The sequence below is a fragment of the Lepisosteus oculatus genome, chromosome 3 (genome assembly GCF_040954835.1).
Source record: "Lepisosteus oculatus isolate fLepOcu1 chromosome 3, fLepOcu1.hap2, whole genome shotgun sequence".
NCBI classification, from domain to species: domain Eukaryota; kingdom Metazoa; phylum Chordata; class Actinopteri; order Semionotiformes; family Lepisosteidae; genus Lepisosteus; species Lepisosteus oculatus.
The window spans coordinates 4,099,531-4,116,621 of NC_090698.1; the positions used below are offsets into that span (position 1 = coordinate 4,099,531).

The window sequence follows — 17,091 nt, forward strand, 5'->3', positions numbered from 1 at the left end:
CATTGTGGAGCATGGCTCATGAAAAGCTTGGTCACCATCAGGCTAAAAAAGCCCAGAGAGGTGATACATCTGTGAGGATAAGAGCCAAAAAGTCAGGTTACTTAAAGTGGAGGCTTTTCATGTCATGCTACATAACAGAAGTATATTTAATAGATAGGAAACAACCACTGAGGAAACAGATTTTGTTTAGAAAACACTTTCAAATGAAGACTGCAGAGGGGTGATGCAGATATGGACTGACCTGACTGAAAATCATGAAACGCAGTCGTTGAGAAATCTTCCAACTGACAACGAAACAAAAGAGGAGACATTTCTTTCTGAACAGAAATCAGATGGACCTTCATAAACCCTAATTGGGAGAGAGCCAACAAAAAAAAACAAATAACTTCTACTTTAAAAACCAAGAATTCTTAAAATATGTTCTACTTTTGTTTTTTTCTTCACTTTTGCTGTTCCCGTCAGCTTGTGTGATCCTATTCTGTCCAATCTGACGTAGTCCAAGACTTACCCATTCAGATTTTCACAAGGTGTACAACAACGAATGTTTTGAAGATATTTGAGGATGCTTCTTGAGTCATTTAAGTGTTGGCTTAGCCGGCCTGTGTAAAGAGCAGACCACCGGCCACTGGATGGGGCGTTCCAGACCCCCCTGCGGAGTGAGCCGTTAACCAAGCTGCGCAGGTGTGGACTCACAGTCAAGAGAGCCCTCACCCCTCCTCATCCTCGCAATCACAAGACACAGGGAATAGGCTTCACGGCAAGAGCAAGAGTCTGTATAAGATTCTGCCAAAGAAATCTGCAACTGTTTTTAGGAGTGACTTGATTCTAATTTTAAAAACCAATACATGCAACAAAAAAAGCAATTGACCTTGTCGTTAACGTTTCAAAACAAACATGCCAGAGCCCTGGTACCACTGACCAATGTTTTCTTGTCTGTGCAGAATTTGCTGATCAATTCAATTTAGGCACCCAGTAGGTCCCGGGTGCCACATAGTAGTAGCACTGTCTTTTTTAATCCATGCATTGCACTACATGCTCTCTTAGTCTGGAAGCGCTACATTCCAGGGGTGCATTAATTGCAGTTAAATTACAGTTTACTACCCAGGAATCTCATTGAAATTTCATTACATGGTCTTTGCAGGAGAATTAAAAATAGAATCCCCTTGACGCAGGGGATATCACACTGCAAAAAACACTCATGCTCCTTGCTTCTCACTAGACCCGAGCTTCTCTAACTTCATGTCATACCCTGCCCAGTCAGAAGAGGGCACAGCCTTGTTCATGGCACCATTTTCAGGGTGAAAAATCAGCACCAACACTTGACTCATCTCCATGGCCCACAACTCTTAAGATGGCCTTCTGTAAGACAGTCTCTATCTCAATGTCTTCACACCCTCCCTAATAAGATAGATACTCACCAGGTTTCAAAACAGAAATCTCCACACTTTTCCAAAAAATCCTAAAGGTCACGTTCTTCGGTCACTTCCTTGCTCCCTCTTTCCCTCCCAGGAGAACAGAGGTTGACAGGCAACTGGGTGGCTCTGCTTTCGGTTTTTGTAAATGTCACCTGACCAATGGCCTTCCAGCAGGTGGTCAGGTGAGTGAAGATGGCAGGTCCTGCTCCACAGCTTTGTGGGACACATATCCTCTCTACCTACTGCCCTCTTACTCTCCATAATAGGGAAAAATCACTGGTCAAAATCAAGTTGGTCCAAGTGCATAGAATATGATTATTTAAAGGGAAACTGCAATAGTATCAGGGTTGGAAAGAATCAGCATTGATGAGTGCATTCCAAACCACAATGCAAGCAAAATGTACACAGTAACCTGTAAAATTCACATCACAAAATAGCCAACATTTCCAGTTATGTGCAGCACTATATTATGCATTTCAGAACAAGGCAACAAAACTTCCAGTGATGTGAAGCAGCCTTATCATATTGCAAACAAGCAGGCTTGTGAATACATCTCTTTTAATGCATTAGGAATACTATTCTCGATTTCATGATGGTTTTGCCGACATATACAACTTGTTAACTCTGTATGCAGATCATGTTGGAGCATTTCTGTGGTGAAATGTCTGATGCGCAACTTATACTCATTCGCTCGTATATCACATTAGTGAGCAGGAAGGACTGCTATTTAGCATATAGCAATGTGTGCAAACTCACACCTGAGCATAGCGAGACCTGTGCTTTGCAATAAAATGCTGACAAAACTACTTTCACAAAGTTCACGATTTTGCGCTTAATTCGGAATTTGTCAAGTTTCGCCGTCAATTAATTGATTTTGTTACCGAGAGTTAATAACCAGTCTGTGAAACTGGGACTGCAGTTTCCCTTCAAGGGTGATCCATGAAGCTTGCTAGACTGGATCATGGCTGGCCACCTCTTATCCTCAGTACTTGCCCAGTTGTGATGTTGAAGTCGATACCCTGAATGAGATCTTCAGGTTGATAAGCTTACAGATACCAAATGATCAAGAGAGACCGAATGATCTCTTCTCAGTTTTGATCATTTAAGCCATCCTGTGTTCAAATGAATTTAATGAAACACACTGTGGTTTCGCACAGATAGTAAGGACAATGGCTCTAGATAGCTCATAAGAAACTTCAATTATGTGCAAGACATGTAACTGTGTCGGGAACTTGAGATAAAAAGCTCTATGATCTGGTTAAGCACAATTAAAACTCCTGCATGGCATATCAAGCCCCCAGTAGGGAACCAATTAATACCTTGCAGACTTATGTCAACTCCAATTCCTTTCCAGATACTCCAAGGACAAGGTCACAAATGATACTTCACTAGTCAACATAATGAGATGTCGTTCATTTCAAGCTAGGGAGCCTCATAGTCTGCAAATTTATACTCTTGTTTAGTTGAAAATGATGATGACCCGGTGGTCAGTTCTAATTACAGTGACGGCTAAAATGACAGAAACTCTCGCAATTGAAATCATAACTAGAACTGCGGTAAGATTTTGTTAAATCACGGTGCAACATCATTTGCAGTTATACTGGACTAATTTTAATTGTACTGCTGTCAATCATAGCAACTCCTATTCAGAAAACCAAACATCCTATCATGTGATGGATTTGTAAAATCTTGTTTGTAAAAATTATGAAATGATAACAAATCAAATATGTTTAGAATATGTTTTATATGTTTAAGTGTATAAAGGCACCTACCTACAGGCACAGCTGTACAGATGTTCTGTGGCAGAACTACAGCGACACTTAATTCTGCTAAATTACTAGTAAATTTCTAGTAACAAAATGCAGCTAAGTGCACTGCTGCCACACAGCGCATCCCTGCATCAACACATACTAAAAAAGGCCCTAGAAGTTTTTTTCCACTTTTTTTTACTATCCTTGATAAAGATGAAAGTGACAGTTTCTTAAATTAGGTATGTAGTAGTGATAAAATACATTCCCAAGATTAAATGTATTGATTTCATCTCAGCCTGCCTGCCAACAACGGCAAAAATTATATTGCTGTGAAAGGCACCGTATCTCGAGTTCTGATCTAGTTCGATCTCGCAAGTTCCCAATTCTAAAACCCGTCACTCATCTTGCTGTTTCCTGATCAATGTTTCTGTGCAGCGCTGAGCCTCGACCCAATTAGTACCACTTAACAGCTGGTTACTGCCCACGGAAATCACCTTCCATTTTGCATTGTGACTGAACCATAAACCACCTGAGAGAAAGAAATGCAATTACCAGCGTCTATCACTTTTTTGTGATTCTTTCAGCCCTTGGTATTAATGTAGAGCTTGTGACATGAACCCCAGCCTTCTGGAATCACCACCCATGTGAGATGCACAGGCCCCCTGCAGTGTTTGTGGCTGCTCTGATTTATGCTTGGTGTTGCGTTACCAACGTCTTTATATTAAGGTCAGGGCTGTTTTTCCTTTGCATACTGAAGAATGTAGTACTTGTTTCCTCCTTAATTGAAAAAGAACAACAACAAGAACAACAAAAAAAAACAACTGAAAACCAAAGGATTCGGTTTGTCCTCCGAGTATACTACTTGACCTGTAAACGTGCACGTCTTCCGGAGGAGTAATCCTGAAAAATCTGTTTCGTGTGGTATTGAATTAAATCCGAACCGGCATTTTACTATTCCACAGGGGGAAAAAAACTGGCTGGGATACATTTGGAAAAAAGAAAATTCGCCCTTACCCTTTTCAAACATCACTGGCCACACTGATGTAAAGCGGACGTGGCAGAGAGGTAGGCAGCAGATAAAGTGAGAATGTTCTGTATGAATTATTGACTCGTCTTGACGGCGAGAAATCACACCTTCTGCTAAAAAAAGCCGGCCCTTTTTTTATGATCATTATCGCTCTTTTAATAACGGGTGTCTGGCTTGCCTTTCCCGGAGGAGAACATGTAAAAGTGATAAAAAGTAATTCTGCCCGGGCTACCAGGGACTGCAGCAGTGCATCATACATTGTAAACCCATTAGATGTTCCCTGTGTGGTCTGTGCAACTCTCACCTGAAACTTGCTGACCAGCTGGGTCAAGCTCTAGCTCTGTGTATTCATTTCCAGTGAACACACAGGACGTTTCAAACCCACCCCAGCAGGGGGAGCTGTTGCTCCACATAGTCACACAGCTTCCTGTGTTTTCCTTATCCCTCCATGCAGATGCAGAAAGGGGGAAAAAACACCTTGATTTGGTAAAATGATGGATTTGGTCGTTCACTCAGAGCACAGTCTTCTGGGTAACTAGCATATTTACAGCACCAGCCCAGGTAAAGTAATATAGACTCCAGGTTCAGCAAAGAAGACAGAACACTCAAGTTCTGGATTTTAAATATGCTTAGAAATTAAATTTGTTGGTCTCTTCTGGTGATACTGACACTCAGTCAGGTATACAGATAAGAATGTATTTTTTTTAAATGGTGATACAGCACACATTCCCCTACACAGCAGAAAATGAATTTTAAATCCCCATCTATTTTTTTCTTTTGCAACCCAGACACATGATAATAAATAATTGGAAATGAAGCTGTTTTGCAAACATGTCAGTTTATGTAGGCCATAGCTATCCTGGTGGCGAAGATCGAGGGCATTCACAGCTGTCAAGAGTTTATCTTTTTCACATTTATTGTATCCTTGCAGCCAAATTCAGGAGTGAAGCGAATTGTGGAATTCTGCATGGAGCTTTAAAGGTTAGGTATGGTTTCCTGAGAATCTGCAGACAATGGGATGGCTATAAGGAGCTCGAAGAGCTGGGATTTGAGCGCTGTTTCCACAGTGTTGCTATGGAATAAATGTGCGGAGACCAGGAATGGGCCAACTCAAGTCCTTCAGTGGACTGGATCTTAACTAACTAAGGTTGCTGCTGGAAGAGGTGTTAGTGGGGCCAGTGGGGGGCGCTCACCCTGCGGTCCATGTGGGTCCTAATGCCCCAGTGTAGTGACGGGGAAACTATACTGTAAACAGGCGCCGTCCTTCAGATGAGACGTAAAACCGAGGTCCTGACTCTCTGTGGTCATTAAAGATCCCAGGGCGCTTCTCGAAAAGAGTAGGGGTGTAACCCCGGTGTCCTGGCCAAATTTCCAATTGGCCCTTACCAATCATGGCCTCCTAATAATCCCCCCCTATGAATTGGCTACATTACTCTGCTCTCCTCCCCACTGATAGCTGATGTGTGGTGAGCGTTCTGGCGCACTATGGCTGCCGTCGCATCATCCAGGTGGATGCTGCACATTGGTGGTGGTGGAGGGGAGTCCCCATTACCTGTAAAGCGCTTTGAGTGGAGTGTCCAGAAAAGCGCTATATAAGTGTAAGCAATTATTATTATTATTATTAATTGAACTAATCATTAGAAGGAAAACATCTGACTTTATGGGTTCTAAACTGCTTATTGAAAAACCAGCATGAATCCCGACCACGAGGAGTAAAGTCGACACTTCCTGGCATAGGGGAACTTGGATATTCTGCCCAACAACAAGCTCACACGAGCACGCTACCACTTCACACACTGGCCCGACCCCAGGGCCAGATTTGATCTCGACCTGTAACTCCTATAGTCTTCCAGCAGAGGGCACTCCAGCCATGCAGCCCCTGCCTGCTAAACACTGTGCCAGCCATCTCCCTGACCTGTAACAGTAGCTTCCTTGAATTGCAGGGTGGGAATACAAAGTTGCATCCTTTACAATATCAGTGTCAGCACATACTTTTATTGGTACCCCTAAAGGTCACCGACTGATGTAAATCAATGCTATTCCCATTAGCACTAAAGATTTTTTTAAACAGCCTCGGTGAAAAGCATATGAGATAAATGCTGATATGTTCTGAAGAGGTTCTTCTTTTGTAGCCAACTAAGAATGTCTTTTTTGTTTGTTTTTCTTTGGGGGGGTGAACAAAGTATTCCTTTTAGCAGCTCTCACCAGCCTGAGAGAAGGGAAGGCGATCGAACAGGCTGCTGGGTTCCTGGCAAGCTGGCGAAGGGAAGGGAGAGACGTTTCACCTGCCTTTTGTGTGACTCGTGGATCCTGGCACCTCTCTGGACGATGGCACGGGGATTGTTGTCTACAGAACGGCACGCTGTGACAAGCAGGGAACCTGATAAAAAATCAGGCATGCGACCCGATGCTGCCCTGAGGACAGGGCTCTCCTAGATCACCTAGGGCACTGCCTGCTGTGCAGCTTGCTAGACGCCGTCATGTCTCTGATGAGCTTTCATGCAGCACCCTCTCCAAAAGTCCAGGAAAACACCTGAAAACACAACAGGGTTTTAACGCATCAGTAATCAGAAATGGTACACATTCACTATTTCTGTTGAAACAAATCAATTAGGAACAAGACCACAACTGGTGAAAAGAACATGGTATAGTAAAGGTGCTATAATTTGCACCACAACAACTACACCACATGGAAACGACAAAGCTATACCAATGCTCTGCTGATCTGAGATGTCCACCTTGTGACTACAGCCAGCACTGCTGTGTGTTCATTAATATACGAATCTGGTGTTATTAATCAAGCAAAACTATAGCTGCTGCAGAAACAAATTGCCCTGGGAAGAGCGAGCTGGTCTGCTGCTCTGTGCCAGCTCTCAGCCCCTGCTGGGGCCAGACAGAATCACCCTCGCTGACCTCAGGCCTGCCTGGGCTCCGGGGCTTGGGCGACATCTGCTGCTGAAGAGCACAAGGCAGCTCTGCTCCCCTATTCGTGCTGCCCGCTAATGAAAAAGGGACCAGAAAATAATGTGCATGAAGGAAAAAAAAAAAAGGCAATCGTTTTTGTCTGTGGAGAGGTCAGTTATAATAAAAAATGAGACTGGTAGTAACTGAAACTTGCATCTAATTTCTGAGATTCGTTTAAAGCATTCTTGCCATTGTACAGTATTTTATTGTCTATCCCTTGCTGCTCTGCAGTGCAAGTTGCAGCTGCAGGGTGTGTACCGTCTCAGAAAGAAACAACAGCAAAAACATTCTGCCGTGACACGGGGACGAATGTGGCCTCACCACGGCACCATTTTAGCAAAATGAAAAGACACACTGAGCGAGATTGTTCCCCAGTTACACTGACCTATTTTTTGACAGCGCAGATACAAAACATCCTTTTTTATACTTCCAGCCTTTCTGTACCTGCAAAGCTGAATTGTTTAAACAAAAATACTTCAAGTGGAAAATGATTACAGGTAAAGAAAATACAATAAACTGCAGTGGCAGTGAATCCGTCTTCCGGCGCTGCAGACGGGATCTTTTAGAATGAATTATGCCCTTGTTAATACAGGGGTCACAAGCAATCAATCTTGCCCTTCAGTCCCCCTTCCAAGATTGAGAGCTCTTTACTGCAGTCAATTACAGAGGATTGTCGGATTCATCAATCAGAAAGCATAGATTGACCCGATTAAACTATTTTTTAAAGGATAAGATTAACTAGGGGCTTCACACGTGACAACTCATGGGGACAGAAATACGTTCTCCGTTTTTGTCCAGGGTTTTAAAACTGTCTTCTTGCCTCTTCAGAATTGTGCTGTTATTAGAAAAAAACATATTTCCCTATCAGGAACCCAAAGAAGAGAGAAGTTACTTCAATTACTGTAGCTATTCTTTCTCATTCATTTCCAATTCTCACACTCCAGACTTCAGTCGCAATTTAGTCCTCCCTTAACTTGGTATTGCATCTCTTGCATGCAAATTCATTTTAAACGTCCTGACACTGAACAAGAAACATAACATTTCCAATCATAGCCAGAGCGTGTATGATAACCCTGAGAAATTAAAATGCTCATTAAAGGCAGGGCACCAAAACCCTCAAAGTGGTCTCAAAAAATGGGGCTGGCTATGAAACATTTTTTTATTGCTTCCATTTCTCTCATTTGTACTAGATTGCTGCTGAGGGGAGGGGAGAACTTTCAGACTGAGAAACCTGTTAGCTGTGAAATGAGTTTTCTCCTGCGTGCACGCAATGACATCTTATTAACCAAACACTGCCTTACATTATCCTTAGGCAGACTCGCATAACAGTTCAGCAAACCAGGGAAGGCCAAAGGACAGCATGGAAAAGCAGACGGCTGTATGTGTGGCATGAAGCTGAAATACCACCCCAGGGTGCTCTCCAGGTCCCCTGCTTGGCTGGAATAAATAAAACAATAACATAACATGATTGCAAAACAAAGGGCTGCACGGTTCTGCTAGGCCTGTCCCGTATGTTCATCATATTTCCATGTCAGCTGGCTCTCTCCATCTATCTCATAAGGGTTTTTCAGAGAAGCTAAAATGTTCACTCCGTTTTGTAAAAATGCAGAACTTAACCAATAAAGGGACGGTTTTTCTTTTTTTCTTTATTCATCTTTTGGTTGACTTGTCGAGACGTCTTTCTCGTGGCGTCCTGTGATGAGGTGTGTGTTTGCTGCAGGCCCTTGGAGGCAATGTGGGGTTAGAGGCAGACTTTGCCATACATTGTTTCTCCGAATCGAATTGTGTCCTGTGTGATTTCTGGGCGTTCAACTTGCTTCGCAGAGAAGGGCTTAGCTCCGCAAAGCCAGGCGGCCCTCCAACTCTGTCAAGATCAAGACAATTCTATTAGTCTGTTTGTTAACAAGGAGTTGCTATCCTCTTCAAAAAGCTGTAAATTAATTCTGAAAGGGAGAGGCGAGGCGACAAAATTATCTTCTTTATTTTCAAGGCAGTTAAGAAACAAAACAAAAACAAATGTATCAACTGAGGGATTAAACATCTCTAAGGGGCAACAGCATTGTATATCCCCTTTAATCAGTGAGAGTCTGTTGCCCTGCCTAGTTAATGGAACCCCTAACGTCTGTCTGTGGTTTCAATTAATAACATATTAATAGCATAACACAGAGACCCCATCCATTGTGGTAATCCAAGAGGCTTACATAATATTATGATTTTCTTTTTTTTTTAATATAAAACATCTTTGGAGTAAAGAATTACTTGCTGGGCCAATGAAAATCAGAGGAAGAATAAATAATGGATGATGGTTTGAGACCCTGATCCACAAAGCACCCCTGGGAGCAAAGCGATAGAAGAAACACAAAGAGGAAAATTTATTTTCTGTAATATCAAACTGTAAAACACAGAATTTGCTGCAGCCTTGGCTTAAAATCAGAATGACTTCAGTTTTATTCATTGGTTGTTGAAAAAATGCTACTGCGGTATTTAGAGAACAGGCATTTTTAGTGCTTAAAACAGCTAAATGCTGCGGTAAAAAATGTAGAAGGAGAGAAAACTGTAGTGAAGCATGTTAAAACCATGGTAAGGCTTGCAGAGGGAAGTGGTGTAAAGAAAAATATGATAAATTTATGAAGCAAGCATGTGGTCCAGAGCAGGACCACCTCTGGAAAGCAATGTGAAAAACCAACTGTGGTGAATTTTCATAAAGATACTGTTTAGACAAGCAATGTGACCACATATAGCACTGTGTGGTGCTCCCTTATCTCAGGGACTGTAATACTAAAGACTTCAAGGCAGGCATTCACTCATGTTATACCTAAGCAACTGCTCTGCATAGTTGCATCAAGTGTATCAGAAGTCATCACAATACCGATCATGTGTTCATTGACATGCACGACTAACACCCACTCCAGCAAAAGAAAGCTTACAGTGGAAACTTAGCCAAGGGAAGGGGGGGGGGGGGTTATGTGAGGTCATTAGCTGAAATAAGTCTGGATCTTGAAGTCAGACAAAAAGGAAGCTGTGTTTCCACGGACTCATCCGTAATGTATCAGGAAGCGCTCAGGGTCTTGTTAAAAGATGCAACCTTGCACGATCTCCAACAAATCCTGTTTCTGTTATCCCGTGTAGGTTTAATTTGTTACTGGAAGTCTTTGAAATTGCAGACAAGCTGGAAAAGTAGCAGGACGAACTGCAGTTATTTGCAAAGACAGAAAAAAGAACAACCGAAGAGCCGAAGAGAATTGAGATCTGGACATGTGCGTGTCAATAAGAGACTTCTGGCTAGACTTCATTAACACAAATACTACTCCCAAATACAGCAAGAGGTATAAAATCAATGAGTTCTGGAACCAACAGCATTTCCAGCCTTTATAAAGGCTCTCGGTATTGTTTAATAACAAGGCGTGAGTGGTAAGCAGTGTCAGTGTGAGCTCTCCCATTAGGAGGCAGAGAGCAATTCCATTGTTATTCCATTTGGAAGTCACTGTCTGTGTATCATGTATACTATCTACTGTATCCCTGTCTGTTCACCAGAATACAAATAGCTGGGGTTCTCACATTACAATTGGGTTTACACTGAGCAATATAGATGCAAAATCCCTCAAAATGTTCTACTGTGGATCTTCCACAATCGCTATCCATCATGATATATTGATGATGCTGAACTCTTTCACCCTTTTTCTTACCCAGGTTACCAACGGAAGTGGAAACAGCATAAAAGGTTTTCTGTACTGGCTTTTGCAGGACTCGACACAAAAATATTCATGGGAAAATTACAAGAATGGTATTAATTATGCATAGAAATTTATATTAAAAAACAAAGCTTTTGGCAGCAATCCGGAGCAGATGTAATTAGCAATTAGCAATGTCAAACTACAAAGTCTAGTCTTTGGCTTGTAGCTGTAGAAGGCAGCAGTGCAGCTGAAAACAGGACTTGTCTACTATATGCACTGGAGCCCTGCACTGGAGTCTGGATGTTGCTAGTTCCAGTCCTGAAGTTTTATTAGCAATAACCAGACTGCCAATTCCTAATTCCTAATTGCTGCCGGATTCCTCAAGCAACAGCATACCATTAGCGGGACCCTGGGGGCACTTGGCCTACCGTGTAGCTGCCACCCGTGTAGCTTGACATTGGCACTGCTTCAGCCGGTGACCAATCTGCCATGGGCACGGCATGTTTTGCAGGAAGGCACATGGAGTTTGCCTAGAGTTTGCTGGTCTTAGTGATGGGCTGATCCGATTGGCAAATCCACTTGGCGGGGGCTGGAAAAAGTAAAGATAACTGGTGTTTTCATTTCTTTTCCACCAGAAACAGTGCAGAGGCAATCCCTCTCTTGCCTGATGGTGCTCAGATACGATGGATGTGCTGCCACTTACTCCTTACAAGACCCTTAACACCAGACAGACATCCATCAGCGGAGAAAAGGCGATGGCACTGCTCACTCTCCAGCTACCCAAGCCTTGGCAGATAGGAACAAATGATCTATGTAGTCTGCTTGACACTCGATCGGGACGCATTTTCGTTTCAGATATTAATAGCCTCTCCAACTATCTCCATAAGATGTCATGTTTTGGTTAAATAGATAGCTCCCAAGATTTTCCGCAGGATTGATCTGTACAAGGCAAGCAAAACATATGGTCTCATTCATTCTGAGTGCGTTAGCTGGTGTCACTCTCCAGTAAGGCGGTTAGCACGGAACTCCCATTTTTCTCTGCTATCCCACTGAACATCATCAGAGCTGAACACACCGCCAGCTCTGTTTTTATGTCGTTTTTTAGTCTTTCCAAGAGCATGATGTAGTGTTTCATGTCTGTAAGTACTGTTGGATAAATCCTTTCACACTGGGGTGTCTAATGCTGGTTCTGGAGAGGCTGGGTGTTGGCTGGTTTTCAGCTCAGCGCCTCGGTTAATGATTTAAATTAGCTCATTATTGACTTAATTGAAGTAATTGAACACATTCTCCGAGCCCAGCAGGTCCTGCTGGTTTGAAGAGATTTAGGAGGCTTACAGATAGGGCCCGGACCAGGACTGAAGACTCCTTGGAAAAAAAAAGGCAAAGATCACATTCCTTACTGCAAATCAGGAAGAAACATTTTCTGAGCTAGGTTTGTGTTTAAATATAAAAAAAGTATCCCAAATTATGCAAGCAAAATGACTTTTTGACATTTGTTCAGAGGGGTTTTCATTAAATATGTGTGTGTTCTAATGCAATGGACAATAATGGATGTAAGCCAAATGCAACAGAGCTGAATTATCTTTTATTCCCATGGCTATTAACCTGTGTAATCTGGACAATTGTATATCGTCACAAGTGGTGGGTTAGAAAAATGACAAATATCAGTTACTGGCCGAGATGATTTTTCCAAGAATATACCTGAGCAGTTGGTATAGTTAGAGGCACATGAAGTCTTTGTTCTCTGGCACAGTTCTGGTGAAAAGACCATTAATTCAGGCACCCTTGGTTAAACAAATATTTATTAACAATGACCATACACACACTACATTACACAAAACAAACATACAACACACAAGTTTCACCTTTGTAGTACAAGTTTACAGACAAGGTGTCACAGAGGCCTATGTCTAGACCACACAGAAAAATCTCAGACCAAGTATTCAACTCTTAACACCTACAAAGGCCAGAGTAAGAAACAAGCTGCCTTCTAAACTAAATAGAATACAACCTACAATAAACTTCCTCTATGCACAATAAACAGGAATCTATCTCTCTGTTCTAAAATGCAGCCACTAATAGGGAGAGGTCGTTTTTAACCGAGGGATTCTTCACTCAGGAAATCAGAGTTCCTAAAAACACAGAATAGCAAACTCTTTTAGCAAGGTTGAAATGCTTAGCTCCAATCTGGTCTTTATTGATGATCTGGATAAGGACCTCTTATCTGGCACATGCTTAATGTTCTGTCCTTTTGCCTCCCCTCTCTCTCTTTGTCTTCTCCTCTTCAGTCCCTCCTGTCTTTTATCCTACGCTTTTGACACACTTAATTACTTTCCCAGAACTTAATTAACTAAACTTATCCATAAGATTCTTTTGATCAGTGTGCCTCACACCCAGCAAACTAAGAAAACATCCCTTGGTCTGAACGTCTAAGAAGTGGAAATGTTGGTACCCTTTGTCTCTAGATTCTTTGAGACACACTAAGAGTCACTTACAGTACCATAGTCTGCAACAATATTTTACTTCATTTATATATTTTCTTTTTTGTTTAGAACCTTAAATGTATGTTTCTTATTTGGTAATGGGTTTACCTTACCTTTTACTTGCCTGCAAAGCACATTTCCCATCTCGAACAATCAAAGTAAGTATGGCTCTGAGTAAGTTTACACAAACAGTTCTTTGGTATATTAGTATGTTGCGTTTTGTGGAAATTCTACACATTATCATTGATGAACACAAAGCCAACAACATTTTGCACAGTTTGCACAGAATACAGAGTGAATCTACCTTATAGACCCATGATGCCTTGACATTACTAGCCTCTGAAACAACACCATTGTCCACCTTTCTAACATTACTTAATAAAAATAATTATTTTGTGTGGTACTTGAAGCCAGGGTACCAGATAAACAAGTGTTTCAGCCCACTCCATTTTGTGTTTGGTGTTGTGTTTGGTCCAGTAGTTCAGGACAATAGGAAAGGTGTTTTTCACCATGACTGAGGCAAATAAACCATTTCCAGTTTCTGAATCATTCTGTTTGAGATCTTTAGTTTGTCAGAACACTGTTTCTCTCATTATGAATTCGTTTTCCATGACTGAGTGAGTGGTACCCAGCCATGTTGTGTTGTAGTGAAACACAGCACTACAGTACAGTGATTTCCTCAAGGGAAGATCAGTCCGGTGAGCTTGCATGCTGCAGTATCATGCACTTCTTTCTCTTTGCTATGGTGTCTCGCAGTCTACTTGTGTTTCAGCACTGTTCTGCCATTTGGAATTGTGCTTCACTGCTCTCTTATTAAATGAAACCTTGATGAGAATTAACCTGCATGCTTTGCTTTAGCTCTGGATTTAGTCTTTAGTAAGGCTCAGTTTCACACAGTCAGACAGCTCTAATGATTTTCAAACACATCGAGCCGAGAAAAGTGAACAGCCACGTGAGCAAACACAAGCGCTCAAATTACCACGTACAAAAATAGATCTTTCTTTTTAAAAAAAAAAATTCAGTTGTCCGCACTCTCTCAGTCTGTTGAACGCTACAGCAACCAGGATGAGCTCTGGCTCAATGAGCCACTGTGCTCTGGTACAAATTGTCCCTCTGCCTAGCACCCTGGAAAGACTGTTTCAGCCACGAAACCATGGAGAGCCTGAGGGGGCGAGGTCATGCAGCACAGAAACTTTGATTCCACTGCAGCCTAACAGTATGTTCAGTGAGGGGGCAAACATTTTGCAGTACGGAGCTGAGTCTGAAATTGATCTGGTTTTGAAGTTTGCTCTAATCCTCGATTCTCCAGTCACCCATGTGACCCACCCTCGAGACTTGTACTCTCATGAGGTGAAAGGTTAATATTTAAAAAAGATCTTGCATGTGGTTCAAACCCTGACTGGGAGGTGGGATGAGGTCTTCTGTGTTACTGGATGCAGTGTGCAAAAACATTCAAGCAAAAACAAGGAGTCCTCTTTTGAGTTTTGCTTGCGTTTTGACATAACTACATCTTACATCTTTTCCAAATGTATCATCTTTCCCTGTGTCTGCTTACAACTTAATTATCCGCGCTCTCCCCTTCTGTACGTTGCATTTTTTTTTGTTCGGGAAATAAGACATATGCCAAGGTTTTCCTCGCTCCATAATCTGACAGCGACGGGGACTAAAAATGCATCAAAGTCCACTGTACAAGTCTGCATTGGAAGCAGTTAATGCTGTTTGCTGGCTGCCAGAGCCAAGCTCAGAAGTGGTTTTATCAGAGGTTGTTCTAAGAACATTATGTCATTCTGTAGAGTGGCACATTGATTGCTTACTCTATTTGTAATGCACTTTTTCAGACTTGGTGAAACTTACGGGACTTGCCATGCGTATATGCATGTTCTGTTTAACTAAGCCGTGTCACATCACATCTTTAAAGAACTGGCTTGCTTTTCCACAGCTTTGACCCTTTTCCCTAGTATCTCCAATCTCAGATCAATGGATTCCTTGTTCTCTTTTATATGTGCAGTATTAGCCAATATTCTTACATAAGGCGTTTTCATGTTCTTCCCATTCCAAGCACTTGGGTGTCCACCCACCTTCCAGTCCTGGGGCATACTGGCTTGGTTAATTGGGTTCTCTGAATTCTCCCTGTGTGCTTGCATGTGTCCTGCAGGGTACAGCCACCCTGTGCCCCATGCTTCTGGGACAAGTGGCTTTCTGATAATGAATGGACAGATATATTAGTCATTTACTTGGGGCTGTTCTTACAGGATCTGGTAGTCACAATGTATTATATCTCTCTGCAGAACTGACATACTCCTTTTCTTCCAGGATTGATGTACTGGAGTTTAGTTTTTTTTTCTTGTTCTGTTTATCCCAGGTGGTTTTTGCGTAGTTTTTGAACGTGCTGGTTAAGATTGCTGTAGAAAAGTGACAGAAAATTTTTCATGTGAAAAAAGGATTAAGATAAAAATAGAACTGGATTCTGCCGCTTGTTTCTCTTTTTTCCCATTTCCCCCCTTTTCTGAGGCCATGTATTTGCTGCTGGGATTTATGGTGTTCTTTAGATTGATCGGCCCAAGCAGCCTTGTGGTAGAAAATTCCCTTCATGTTGAAATTAATCACTTCCGTAATAAAACCCATAATTAATCAGTAGGGTTGCTGTGCTAGCATGTTTTGTGTTTGTTTTCATAGTTCTTTTCAAGTTATATATATACATGTTATAACAAGTGATGCACTGAGGCATGAAAATCGATTTCAGTGGAATCAGTCCAACAACGTGGGCTGGCCTGAGGGAACTCAGTCTAATCTCTTCTTTGGGAGATCACCTCAGTTAGATGAGTGCCAGAGTCTATAGGCTTGAGGCCTGGGAAATGCCTACAGACAGAGCCTTCAAGGAAGTTCAGAGTCCCTTCATCCCATTACCACTGCGAACTCCGGGACTGCAGCGAACAGAGGTTTAGAGACGATTCTGTGACGCCTCAGCCCATCAAGAAGTTTGCCACTGGTGCAGATCCAGCTTGACAGTGTAAAACTGCAGATTTCCCCTGAGCTTGTTCTGTAGGCTCGCTCATTTCACAACACTTTCACATCTGAATAACGAACACCTCACTTCGCAGTCAGGGGCCCTCCTACTCAGAGCCCTTTTAGCCCAGTTCCTTGAAGATCAGTGTTCTGTCCGTAATCCTTCATTATTTCAGTAAAAAGCTCAGCATACAGTATTACAACCACACTAATCTCTCCGTCTGTGTTCTCAAAGACGGTTTTCCGAACTCATACATCAGAAAGACCACCGAAACTAAAATTATTCTGCAGTTAGGATCACACATTCTCCCTTCCCTTAACGACAGACTACTGTTCTTTTAAATTTTCTCCATTCATTGGAAGTTTCATTTCACACCTCTCTGCACCCATTCTGACTTCACACCTCTTGATTGGCCTCTCTTTCTGTCCCCTGCTCCCGCCTCTCACTCCTCCTCCCTCCCAACCTTTGTTCTCCCGCTACTCTACCTTTGCCTACTGCCCTGTCTCTCTCACACCTGAAGAAGGCTCCACGGCCGTAACGTTGTGTTCTCTTTCTTCTTTTTTTCAGCATGGAATAAACCTATTACTTGTTCCTTTGCATTACAGTATATTCACTTACATAGTAAAAGCTAATCTCTTAACTATATCATTCATTGAAGCTTGATTACTCCAATACTTTCTTTCAAGAGTCTTGGCACTAACAAGACGAATGGGGGATCTGTTAAATCTATATAACAAAATATGTAACAAAATAAAACTTACTTACTTACT

At 42.1% G+C, this 17,091-nt stretch overlaps 1 long non-coding RNA gene across 1 annotated transcript; it reads left to right on the forward strand.

Annotated features, from left to right (window-relative positions):
* Nucleotides 1-4,020: 4,020 nt before the first annotated feature.
* On the forward strand, nt 4,021-7,272 carry LOC107076631 (uncharacterized). Its single transcript, XR_001477819.2, has 2 exons — nt 4,021-4,231; nt 4,648-7,272. It is a non-coding gene; the product is annotated as an uncharacterized lncRNA (long non-coding RNA).
* The last annotated feature ends 9,819 nt before the right edge of the window (nt 7,273-17,091 follow it).